The following is a 13,817-nucleotide window of genomic DNA, read 5'->3' on the forward strand; positions in this document are numbered from 1 at the left end:
TTCTGTGATGTCTCTCACAAGGAAGGGAAGGAAATTAGTTGAATAACTAGCCTAATGCACCATATGGAGACAAAAGTGAGGAAAGTGCTGCTGCTAGAAGTTAATGTAAAAAACACTAACTGCAAATCCAACATAGGGCCAGGCTCCAAAATGTAAGTGGAAGTGGCCTAGAAAACCCACACAAAGACAGTAATTTACTAGCAAAGGTTCTACGCTTCTGGAAAATAAGGGCAAGAATAAAAAACTGTCTGTGTTAGCAATCTAGGATCTGGAGCAGAGTAACTAAATCTATTGGGTTTAGAATGCCTGAAGGCATAACATTAAACTGGGGAGAAACATTCAGTTTAATCTCCAGCATGACAGACGTTCTTAAGGGGATTCTATGCAAATATGCAGGGTATTGTTTTTGTCTTTTAAAAAAAGCAGGGGGGAGTTGAACTACCTTGCTCCTATCAGATGGCATGGGTATTTGCCTCTGCCTTGAAGGAGACTTGGTTAAGTTTAAGAGCCTCCTCATGATTCCAGTTCACCCCTTCCCCTGGGCCAACGTAAATCAGCTGCATTACAGGGATACGGCAAGCATCACTCGGCATGATACGCTTGCTATACGCTGTGGATATGCCTGCACCCAGGCAGTCCCTGAAGTGGCATTAAGAGCAGCATCTCTGACTTTTCAGTTGCATGTAGGACTAAAATTTGGGGGTGCTGAGAGGCAAATGGGGAGAAGGGAGAAGACCAAACATTTCCTTGGGACCACAGAATACATGGGCCCATGTTGTGTTCCCAGCACCAGTTAATAAACTGTTTTTTTTGTGCCAATCTGCAGAAGAAATGTTCTTGTTTGGCAGAGTTTAAACCCCAGCTTAAACAGATAACAGCACCAATGTCTGACAAATTCTGGTAGATCCCGTTCATGTTCCTGTCTGATACCATAGAATGGAGCTGAATGAGTTAAACTCAAGGACAGCACATTGGACCAAATGGCTCTGGTAAGAATTTCTTTAAAACCATTGCTTTGAAAATAAATAATGCAGGAAAACACTTAGGGAGAAGTCTGAGAATATTTTGAAGCAGTCACTGAAGCAGATGATCATACAGATACACCTGAAAGACAACGAAGAATTTCGTGTATTATAACCTCCCAAACATATGATGCATGCAACATCTAGAACGACTAAAATGCTGAAAGCTTCTCTAATGCAAAACTAACCTGATTTTACACTACAACCACAATTATTTTCTTTTTAAAATCAAGCATGCCATTGCCAGATCCTTAGCAGGTGCAAAAACAGCATAGTCTTCCAGGGAGTAGTTTGATCTATAGCAGCTGAGGATCTGGTATAAAATGAGAGCACCTTCTGAGAAATTATGAGAAAGGCATTTCTATTTGTTATCTACTATCTCTTATAATTGCATTGCACAGTAATTTCTATCTAGCTGCTCTAGAAATCCAAGTGATTGTCTTGTTTATTATTCTGCCTGTTCACCACCCTCAGGATGCCACCACGTGACTCCTACAGCAAGCTCTGGGTATTAATGCCTCCTGGCCAGGGACACTCACCCAGATGATGTTTATTCCCAAAGGATTCTGGCTGGCTTTTTTCCAGACAGAAGCCATCGGGCCATATGCTAGTCTCACTCATGCTCAAAAACGACAGCATAACCTGGACCACTGAATCTCAGACTGAAACCAGCAAAAAAAGATTCTCCATTTCCTTAGCAAGGATTATGTCCTAAGAAAACAGCCAGAGGAGCAGACCTGACAGAATCTCTTCCATCTCAGTGTGGTTTTTCACACAGCAGAAACTGCATTTCAAACATAAAACTGCCTCTGTGATCTCTGCTATGCTGATGGCGCAACACAGCTCCGGCTCCCTGCACTCCAATAAAAGACAGGAGAAGGAGTTAGCTCAGAGAGGAAAGAGAGCACCAAGGCAACAATGCTAACAGCAGCATTTAAGACACCATGGAGGTTTGAACTTCTGTAACTGGGTGGATGCCCAGCATAAGGGAGCTTTATGGATTAGTTAACATTGGCATCTTTCTTCTGCAGAAACAGGAGCCATCTGTGTCATCACGTATGGAAGATGGCCACATGACGTGCAGCCTAGAGGGGTTACAGATCATCTATCCTAAACTCCTTTGTATGCCACAAGCAAGACAATCCCAAGGCCACAGAACAAACTAAACAGCATTAGCTTTTCCAGATCTAATGCATTGAACTGTGCTAAAGAAAGAGAGCAGAAGAAACCAAGGGAATCACCAAGATCCAGTGAGGGGAAAATGCCTAGATGAACCTTGAAAGTCCTTGCCCCCTGCTGCAAGAGAAGGGTGTGGAGCATGCAAAGAACTGACTGCAGATTTTCTGATCAGTTTAATCCTGAGCACATGAACAAGACATACCAACTACCATTCTCAGCTCAGTACGTGCATTACAACTGCTCATTTCCACCACTGGCTAATTTCTGCTCCTTTAGAGCAGGGGAAGCCCCCCAAGAGTCAAATTATGGTTGTGGGAGAGACAAAGGAAAGTATTTCCTCATCATTTCAGATAAATAATGAAGCTGACAGTGCAAAATCCCAATCTCAACAACAGTGACTACCCCTCTAAATCCTCATTCATCAGAATCTCATCTCAAAACCTGCCAGGTCTAACTCCTACCTTGTTTATAAAAAGCTATGTGACAGTCAGAAGATAACTGGTTTCCACTACCAGTTGAAAAAATCTGTGTGAGAAGGGCTAAAAACCTGTTCATGGTTCCAGCTCTGCAGAACTCACTGGGGCTGAATTAGACCTGCTACTTTTCAACAGAGACTTAAGCTGTTCACAGATATGAGTGGCAGCTCAATCACATTCAAAACCTGGTTTTACAAACATCTTGTTAAATCTCACACAACTTTTCAAGATTCTTAAAAGTGAATGCAATGTTTGTGAAATGTGCCCAGTTGGCAAGGACAGCTTCTCTGCATTTGCATAATTACAGGCTGTGCTTTAACACTACTTATGGTTGAGGGTGCCTGACACTTTCCATTAAGAAACTCGGCTTTCATTTGCTAAAGACATTGCCAAACTTGCTATGTTTGGTTTTATATTTTCCTAGCCAATATCTGTCTTGGGCTGAGTTATTTGGGAAAGTTTCAGTTAAAACAGCTCGGCTCTTTCCCAGAATGAAGTGAGGGGGGGGAAATAATTTGTCTGCAAGGAAGAAAAAAAAAAGTAATAACCTTATGACTATTTCACGGAGAAGTTCTCACAGCCACATGCTCTGAAGTGGGAACTTAAAGCATCAGAAGAGAGCATTGCATGTATCAGGCCCATTGCTGTCTCTAAAATACACCCTGCTCCCCCACCCCCCAAATTTGGGTAACTTCTGAACGTGTGAAGGGCTTTCACCTCATGCATGTTCAGTGGACACTTATTACAGCTTGGCAGCTAAAATTGCTGAAGATACAGCTGCTCTGAATATGTTCCAGATTTGCACAGCTCGTGTACTCAGAAAAGAAATTTCCAGTTATCTGCATAGTTCAGGTACAGCAGTCATTTGCCTGAAATCCAGTTTACTTGCTTTCCTCATCTCCCCAAATTATGCTGAAACCTGGGAGGTGGGAAAGGGAGGCAGAGACTATGAAGGCAGTAGTAGTCCTTCCCTTTCCTTTCACACGGCTCTTCCTGCCTTCTTCTTGGTGCTCCAGAGGTACAACACACCTGTGAAGTGCGTTCCTGGATGCAGCATGGCAAGATACTACCCTACTGCGATGGAGGAGAGGAACTGCTCTGCTCTCCTGCATACAGAGGCCCTGCTCTGGGCTGCGCAGTTTTGCTCTTTGGGTCAGAAACCTCAGGATCCCTTTTTTATCCATTGCTCTCAGCAGAAGGAGTCATCCTAGGGAACTGTCTTCCAAAGGGCTTTCACCAAGAAATGGATGAACTGAGAAAACCAAACACTCCTTCTCCAACAACAACCAAAGAACCCCAAAACAACAGCCCCAAATTCCACATATTCTGACTCATCACTAAAATAAGTTTTTCCTCCAGAAGCATCATGTGTGCTTTCCATATGAATAAGCTCAGTATATGGTGCAGTAAGGAGAAGAAATGTTGCCTAAGATTTAAACCACAAAATCAAGAGATCCAAATTCTATTCCTGGCAAATACCCAACACTGGCATTCGCAAACCCAACCACCTGAAGCAAGGCACCAACTTCCATATTCAGGCACTAAACATGGGGCCTGGCATCCAGCAGCCCTGCAGGCCAATGTCCATTGCCCACGTTGCAAAATTTTAGCCTTAATTATGTCTCCATTAGGGTTGTTAATAGTGTCCTGGGTGTTCAACCAGTAAAAATACTTGGGGTGGGAGGAAAAAAATCTGACAAAAAATAATGATAATTCCCTATGCCTTCCTCCTACCAGCCACAGGCTTTCTCCCCAGGAAGCACTTGGCAACAGAAAGAGACGGTTCCCTTTTCAGCACCTCTGGTGGAGCAGAAACCAGCCGCAGCAAGTCGCCAGGTTAAGAGCCCCCCGACGCATGTCCACCTTCAATGCGCAGCCACCCCCAGGTGGAGGAGGATACATATGTTCCAGGTGTTGTAAGAGCCTTTGGTAGCAATAACCCCACTCAGGTGGAAAGCCTTTTCCTCTGGCGGGGATCACGCTGACCTCAGTGGGATTATAAGTAGGAGAAAATGCCGACTGACACGAGCTGGGAATCACTGGAATCTCTCCTGTGTAATCATGGGAATGAAACATATTGTAGCTCCCAATTCCCAAAGGAAAGACTTCACTAAAAACAATCCCCAATTATGTTCCTGTCCTAAATATTTAGGAAGATTTTCTCTTTTCTTATGGCATTAGTACTTTTCCCTGGATTTAACAACACATGTAAACCGTTAACCTCTGGCTCGGGAGAAAAATCAAGAAAACAAATAGCCCCTAAGCACTACATGCACAGAACTTGTCAATGGTATTAGACGGTATTTATTTCTAAAGCACTATTCAAAGGAGCCATCTTACCTGCTGGTAACAGAAAAACTCAACTCTGCCCTCAAATTCCTTGGAAATAAACGAAGCTGAAGGTTGTCAGCGCTATGCTGTGAATAGCTTGACGCTGGCGAGGTGGGGCCTAAGAGACGATGTATCATGGCACATCTTCCAGCAGATACTGCTGCTTGGAGAGCACGAAAACGGGAGGCGAGGAAGATGGGGGTCCATTCTGTTAAGTAAGATTTGGGAAAGCTCTTACCAAAGCAGGTATGGTCATCCCGCTTCTTGCCTTGGCAGCCCCGGAAGCTCCTGTCCCGGTGGCCAAGGACACGGTGGCGTCACAGTTGCGCAGTCGCCCCCGGGGCCAGCGGGAACCACGCAGCCCGGTGCACCAGGCTGCGTTGCAGCCGCCCTCACCGCAGCCGCACTAACGGCCGGCAGAGCCACGCCACCTTATTGAGGGTCATTTTTTAGGATGGCTTTAGGGCAGACAGCAAAAGACAAGTTCTGCTGCCGGGGAGTTACGTCTGTATGTAAATAGCGCTTTAAATTTTGGCTTCTTTTATAAATGATTTCTCATATTGGTCAAATGGTCATTAGACACAGCTACATTCCTTAGCATCTTATTAGAAAGCCCTCCTTTTTTTTCCCTGAAAAAAAAAAAAGGAATACATAGTAAATGCCTAACAGATGAAGCTATAACAAGCTGTTGCAAAGCATATAACATGGAGATATTGTTAAAACAATGTGTGTGCCTGTTAAATACAGAAACATTTAATGTTATTATTAGGTATGCTATAAAAGCCACCATAATTTATTAAATAATATTAAAGTATTTATAGATGGACCCTTCTATGCTGCGTAACTAGGTACTACTGTAACAAACATGCAATGCCAAATCTATCCTTTTGGCTTTTTAACTTTCCTGAAGTGTTTTTCCCTCCTATGAAAAAGCAGATGTTCTAAAGCAGCAGCCACTGTAAACTCACAATATACGCTCACAGGCTGAAATCTAATATTTAAAATGAGCTGTTCCAGTAAGAAATGTCTCCACGGTGACCCCTGGTAGCAGAGTGGGAACTGGACACAGCTTGCTCTTGGTGGCATGCCCTCACTGAGGACGCGTGGCATCTGCCTCCCAACCGGGCCCCGGTGTCCGGGATTGCACCACGCGCTCAACGCAACAAACCCAAAGGGCTTCCCGCAAACTGCTTCCACCAGGCGACAAGATAACACATCTGGTTTGTTGTGAGCTAGTAATTTATGTAACGAGGTCAGGCTTTATAATGGCTTTTAACCTTAACAGTAAATCTTATTGAGACCTGAAGCCGACGATTAACAAATGCTAGTTTTGCTAATGAAGTACCCACAGAATTAAGAATGTGAAATTCTTCATTCCTAAATTGCTTAAGTAGCTGTACTCCCAAGCGATGCTAAAATGAAATTAAAGGTTTGTTTTGCTTTTTAAATCAGGGAGTTCAGATAACTCCAGCCTCAAACAAGTGTGCAGCAGTTCACTAACTAAAGACAATATCAACAAAATATTTAAGCATCACAGGCTATGTTAGAAGAAAAGAAAATTTTTCCTTCATACAAAAAATCCTGGAGTTCCCAAAAGCCTTTCTATATGTTTAGTTTTAACTTTATAGAAAAAATGAGTACTGAAAGAAAAATTCAGTTCTCCTTCTGAAGCCAGAATATCTCTTCTGAAGAAAACTGGATTTATGCCACTACAGTTGACATGGGTCTTTGCCCCCTAATAGGGAACTCCAGAAAATTATTGTTACTGGAAATCCAGAATGCTACAGAATTTGGTTAAGGTTTAAGAATAAGTTATATTTTCTCTTGCCAGTTTTCATAGTGGAGCCTCTCGCACACGCTAAATTTATAACACAAGCAGGATAGCATTAATGGCTTAATCAGCTGGGGACTGGGGATGGTTACCGGTTAATTGGTGGTGCTCAGCACTTTACATGAGACAGGGCAGCACGCGTGACTGGTCCTTATGGTGCATGCAGGCTACAGGGAAATCTGGGGCTCAAATGAAACACAGCTGAGGGGCTAGTCTTTAAAGCTGAGGGAGCTTATTAAAAGCCACCCGGGAGGAGAAGCAAGTTTTATGAACCACATTCTCCACCTTCAGCAGGTCCATAAGCCCCCGCCGTTTAACAGAAGTCAACACACTTTTAAAAGTAAGTCATTTCTTCTGGTTCCTATATAGACCTTAACAAATCTCCCGGGGTGAGAAGCACTAAACAGCACTATATTCGGCCAAATGAGGCAGGCAAAATCTTCTCTGGGACTATCTGCAACAGGACTTTGATTTTAGTTACAAGGAAGCAAATCTGTACTAACTCTGTTGACTTCAAATGCAGGTTGTGACAGATTTACCTCTAGGGATCAGACCCTGAATGTCCAGGAAGAGGAAACTTCTGCTTCCAGAGTTTTACTTCTCTGTATGACCTTCCCTCTCTGCTTTTTCATTAACTTGACTAGTTAATCTGTGGGCCCTCCGTCTCCTTCCCCCTCAGTGCAAGAGAAAAAAACCCTGTTTGGAGCAAGGCATGACGCAATGACCTCATCTGGATGCGAGGTTTCGTTTCAGCAGCCACGCTGCATTTTGCACTTGTTAAAAAACTTGGGAGCATCCAAACCCCTGGGATTTTTGTCAGAGAGTGTCCCATCCCTGCAGCGCAGAGTGCCCCTGCGCAAGGCGTTCACCCTCCGTGGCCCGTGACCCTGGCAGGAGCCAGGGAGCCCAGCACCGGCTCCGTTCTGCTCCCAACGTGCACAGCACAAACGCAGTTTGGACAGCAACACATTTGGCTTGAGCAGACAAGCAGCCAGGTCCAAAACAGCAACCTGCCAACTAAAACAGACATCCCAGACTCAAATTCCCCTCCTCGCCATGAGCAAGTTTTGCTGCCCTAGCTCCCATCCCTATCAGCAGCTTAAAAAATATGGCTTTGGCCCACTGCTCAGAGGATCCACAGATTATTTCAGGACCAGGGAGTGAGCTAACACTGGAGCTGTGGCTCTTGTCTGGAAAGCCCCAAAGGACACATGAGGCAGCATCTTTCAAAGCGAGAGGCAAGTCCCATTCCATTTATGGCTAAGATTAGGGCTGGAAGAAAAAAAACAACAAAATAAACTCTGCCCTGAAGCCAGAGATCAGCCAGCACAGGAGCTTTGGCTGTGAGCACGTGGGAGAGAGACCATGTTTAACAACAAGCTGCCACATTCTGGACCAGATCCAGTTCCCAAGTAGACCGTAAGACATAGCCCTGTATTTATTTTTACAAAGATAAAGCCTGTGTATGTATGTATTTCTTGAGCAAAGAACGCTCACCACAAACAAGCAAACAAAGAAAGTCAGTCCACATCGGGTAACATGAAACCACGTCCAAAGATGGTCGGCATGGTGCTGTCTAGTATAGGTTTGACGCACGGGAAAGCGATATCTGCAAAAGCAAGTTCTGGAAGTGACAGCTTTTAGCAGACCAACAAATACACTGGGAAAAAACAGAGCAACTGTCAGGGACATGCACCCTTCTTCCGGTCACAGAAGACACCTCTGCCTGGTGGTGGCCTGCTGGCCTAGCAATAAGCCTGTACACCTGAAAGCTGAGGAGCTGATTAAGACATCATCTCTACCTACAAACTTTATTTTGTCATGGCTACAACAACACTTCCACTTTCATACAAAGCAGAGGACTCAGGGCAGCATTGCAGTACAAAGCCGGAGAGCTGCTTAAACTTGTTCTTCCACTCCAGCTACCTCTTGGTTGACTTTGCTGCTCTGGCCCTGCTCTTCCAACCTCTCAATGTGCAAGTTATATTGACTCACTGTTATGTAATTTATCCCATCATTTATGTCACCTCTGAATCTGGCCAGTTAAGTCTGCCAGTGGGACCGCTGCATCTAAGGTTTCAAACTTCAGTGATGAACTTTCCATGATGTCAGACTTCAAAAGCTCCCCAGGTTGCCAGAGCCCATAGGGATAAAGAGGCTGGTCAGGACACAATATCTCTAGTGTAAACAAAGATGCAGATCTGCGTTTTTACTTTTCACAAAAAATATCTGAGAATGCACTTAATGCAGAAGGGCAGCACTCCCACCCCTCTCCAGGCTATTCCTTCTTTCCTTTCAGAACTATAACAATCACTGTTGGTTAAACTCTATCACATTTTGATATGTTAAACTCCATCCTCAGTAACGAGCATGGAGAAAAATGCTGAAATGATTTAATCCAATTGAGCAAGGCGGCAAAGCAAGCAACTGGTGACAGCTCAGACAGACAGTTCAGCTAGAGCAACTTAACAAGTTAGCCAAGCTAGTTCACATGCATGCATGACTGTGAGGAAATGCTGTTTTACTCCAAGCGCCAGTGAAAGAGGAGGCTGCACTACCTAGGTGCGTGGCAAACAACCCGGCAGGGAAGTTGTGTAGGCAGGTGCAGGTGATGGGGATTAGGCTCACCAGCTGTAGTGCCTTGGAAGTCCGGCAAGCGGGGACCAGGCAACCAGTGCAGGTTAAGATATGACTGGTACCTTAGCAAAGCAACTGCACGTCTGGGCACACTCGTTTCCTTGTGGACTTTGACTCCTAAATACCTGTCATTTCTGAAGTGGAGATGCAGGCTCCCAAGTTACCAGCAGGCTTTTGAAAACGCCACCCTGAAACATCTCCTCTCTACTCCCTACCCACCCAGTGAGCAGCCAAACCTGGAGCTGTGTCACGTCAGGCAGGGCTTGAAGGGCTGGATGAAAATGTTCCAACCTAGAGCATTTTAGGTGAATTTAAAGACAAAACAAACAAACCACATACCAGCTGGAGGCAGCAGCAGTGCTTCCAGGAACGCTGAAGATGTGGAATTTCCCTGTACCCTCTTTGGTCTCCTTCCTTCTTTCTTTCTTCCTTTCTTTCCTTTCTTTCTTTCTCAAAGTGAAAAAAAACACAAACTTGGGGAAAACAGAAATGTATCTAGTAGTTAAGTAGACATCAAAACTCAATGCTACTCACTTCTCTAAGGATGAGGTTTGTATTGTGTGTAATTGTGTAACACAAAGAAAATCATGCTGGGTATACACAAGAAAGCAATTACAATACATTCTTCACTTCTGAATAACAATAAGTACATTTGGAAATAATGACAAAGATGTGCTATAGATTAGGTTTTAGGGTTTTTTTCCCCGGTATATATCAAAATAAGAGAGAGAAAAAAAGGACAATATTGAAAAAAAATCATTGGCTTTGACATGTAAACAAAAAATGAAATTACAAGATAGAATTTAGTGTATGAAAAATAGAGAATAATTCAGATACAAAAGAAAGTCGTGTTTCAGGAGAAAAAGCTGGAAATAAATTAACTTGCTATCCCTATGTATATGCTAATTATAATGTCATTAACACAATATTAAGGACTAAAAATAAAGTTTGGCTTATAACAGATAGGAATTGTAATTGCCAAATGCTGTAAATTTTGACAAAGTAACTTCATTTGAAATGTATTAGTTAGAACAGGCAGAAAGTCTTAAGTGCGGCAGTAATAATATCACCTTATATAGTATTCTAAAGTTATCTCGCGGTTCCAAAAGAACAAAACCAGTTTATGTACATGTTTCTCTTCCATCTTTTTCCAAATTTCCATTTTTTTTCCATTTCAGGCCTCAAGAGAAAAACAACAGTACGAAGTAAAACAAAAAACAACCAAAATAAATTTCACTGTTTCCCCACTTTGACCTGTTTCTGTTGCCTGATGCAATATCAAGCTCAGCGGGGAGGAAAGCCATTGAAATCAGTGTAACTTCTTGTGCCAAGTGAGGTAGTCATCAAGATAATCAAGGGCTCAATTTTTGGAGCTGCTATTCTGATTCAGTTAAAGTTATCGTAGTTAAATTAAAGGGCATGATTGGGAGGCATAAAAGGAGTGATTTCTGCTGCCTTATTCGCATTCAGGGAGCTGCCGAGACTTTCATGTTAAACTGGATCCTCAGAAGGGCAGGCTTTGGCCCAAAAATGCATTTCAAAACAATCCAAACAGATGGTAGCACTTAATATATACATGAGAAGTGTTTCTCACTACCATGCAAGCTTTCTGAATGCTCAGCTGGGCAGAATGGGGAGATCTCTCTTTCAAGTCATGTTTGTTTTATAGACGCAGTCATATAATGAGGGAAAAATTGGTGACAAACTATCCAATATCAGCCCGTAATAGGTCAAAATGAAACGGGGAGCAGAGTTTTCTAAGACCCTGACAACATGTCCATGTGTAGGACTCTCCTTGAAGGCAATTTTAACTGTGCGGTTCCCATTAAGTTAAATCCCTGTATTTTGCACTGGGTATTTATTACACCGTGAAACAAATGTGCTTTGTTCAGGGAATTGACTTCCCAACGATTAAATATGAAATAGTTTCATCAAGTGACTCTTTTCTCAGATAACAATTTGTCATTGAATCTTAAAATCCCTGCTTAGGCCTTATTCTCACTCAAGCAACGCGTGTGACTAACTTCAAAGACAGTCTTACTTTAATAAAGATTTCTGTGTGACAATTTTCACAGAATTTTGGTTTGTTTTTTCAGGTCTTGAGAGAGCCGATATCTTTCTTAAAGCACAAGATCCTGGATTCACGGGATCATGCAAAAACTGCAGCTTTCATTTAAACTGAAAGCCAGTTTCTAGCTCATATGGTTATGAAGAAAAATCTGAAAATACGACCTAAAGGTAACAAAAAGAAATAAAATATGAAGCAACCCCTCCACTTACGAAGTTCATCAGTATTATGACTTCTGAGGTCTGACTCAGAAGTTCTGGCTATTTGGAATTGTTAGCCTTTACCTATAAACTATACAAAAGTCATAATTTCTGGAACCGAAGACTACCTTTTTTGTGTAAAATATATTCTCAGCTTAAACATTCTTTTCCTAGGAAATGTTTTCCTCTGAAAGAAACCAGCTGAAGAGACAGCTAAGGAGACCCTTCATCGCTTAAAGACCACCCTCATAGTTTTAAAGTAACTGAAATAAAGTTTAAAACAACCCCCAAATTAACGCTTTCTTAAGCGGTAGAAAGATTTCATGCACATATAATTTGAAGAGCTCTGAGCATCCCTTCGTAGCACTAAAATCTCACAAAACATGTTGCCTAATTTCCAAAAAAGAGGGGGTCTGTCATATTCCTGATTATTTATCTGACCAAATAAGAGAAAGGTCACCAAAAACCTACTGCTGTGACGAACTTTTCACCAGCTGCCTGTCATATTTTTCATTGATAAAGCTTCAAAAGTTAATTTTAGTTATTTTTTATCAAGACATTGCTTCTCCTGATGAAATTTCAACTACCTGAAGCCAGTGAGAGTTTTACCACTAACTTATGAGTGGCAAATTTTTACCAACTGCATGTCTTCTCCAGACAAGCAAAGAGACTCCATGCAAAGAGGGAAATTAAAATGGCTCAAATCTCCCCAATAATTTTTATATCAATAGCAGAAAATAGAATTATTCAAATTAATGCAAAGCTACTTGAATTTCCATACTTATATACCAATTATATATAATTGTGGCTGTGTATATATCCTTTTCAGTTTTGTGTTCAACACTGCCAATCTTCCGTTAAGTCACAGGGTTCAAAGGTACCTTTCTGTGAACAAAGATGATGGGTCTCTACTGTAAGGAGAGAAAAGGGAAAAAAAAAAAAAAAAAACGCTTAAGAAGCCTCATCCAAAGTTAATCTCTCGTCCTTGAGATACCTCCTCTCCAGCCTTTCAAAGGAGCGAGTGAACCTGCAAGTCCCTCTGGGGTGTAAGGATCATGCACCATTTTCTCACTGCCCAATGGGTTTTGGTCAGCTATTTTAATACTTTCCAGTCCCTCATCTACATATGCCACTAGACATAATGCCCTGAGCAGCCTGGGAACGTGGCCATTTGTTACATCTTGCTGGCGTCAGCTATAAATTGTGCCAGCTTGAGTCTTCATTTTTATTCAAGTGCAACTATTAGCTCTACTGCTAATGAAAAGTCTGAGGCACCTCATCCTTTATTTGTATTCCCTGTCGACGTGTGCACTGACGGCGGCACGCACCCCACCATGTTCTCACAGCTGGTGGAGGCAGTCAACACACCTGACTGTTGTGACACTTCTGCTTAAGAGGTTGAACCATTTTCCTGCATTTTAGCGCTGCAGAGCAAAATTACTGAAATAAACAAACAAGGAAGGCAGCTAAACTCACCCACCTGGATTATATGAAGTTTATTAACTTTCCATTGCCCCACTCAGATTTTGTATTGGATTGCACTCCAATCTGAAAAGAGTGTTTGAATGCAAAGGCCAAGGTTTAATCAGTTGTTTCGCATCATACAACTCGCACACATACCATGTAGGAGAAGAAAATGTTCATTCAACAATGTGTGGTCCTGAGCAAAACAAAATTACTCTCTTCATCTGTCCCCCAAGCACCTCCTTTTGGTGTATTTGAGGCTTTGGACCTACGCCAGTGTTCAGACAGCCACCACAGTTAGACTATCTGGCTGGTGCTGAGAGGCTCCTTCTCCCAAGGAAGATGGGAGCATCCTCCCAGGGCCCTAGGCAGAGGCATCTGCATGCAGATTTTCTAAACACAGAGTTAATGCAACCATGTCATCTCATAACCACTCAAGTGGTTATTTGCCCCTTCAAGGGTTTCCTGCTCAGCTGCTAAGGAGTTCAAAAGGGAGCGAAAGTCTAAACTGAAGATGAAAATTTTACCTACCTATTTTGGGGTATAATCTAAAACACATTGATACAACGGAAAGACTCCGGCTGGCTTTGAATCATACCCAGTATGGAG

This window comes from Apteryx rowi, unplaced genomic scaffold (genome assembly GCF_003343035.1).
Source record: "Apteryx rowi isolate R43461 unplaced genomic scaffold, aptRow1 scaffold_53, whole genome shotgun sequence".
Taxonomy (NCBI): Eukaryota; Metazoa; Chordata; class Aves; order Apterygiformes; family Apterygidae; genus Apteryx; species Apteryx rowi.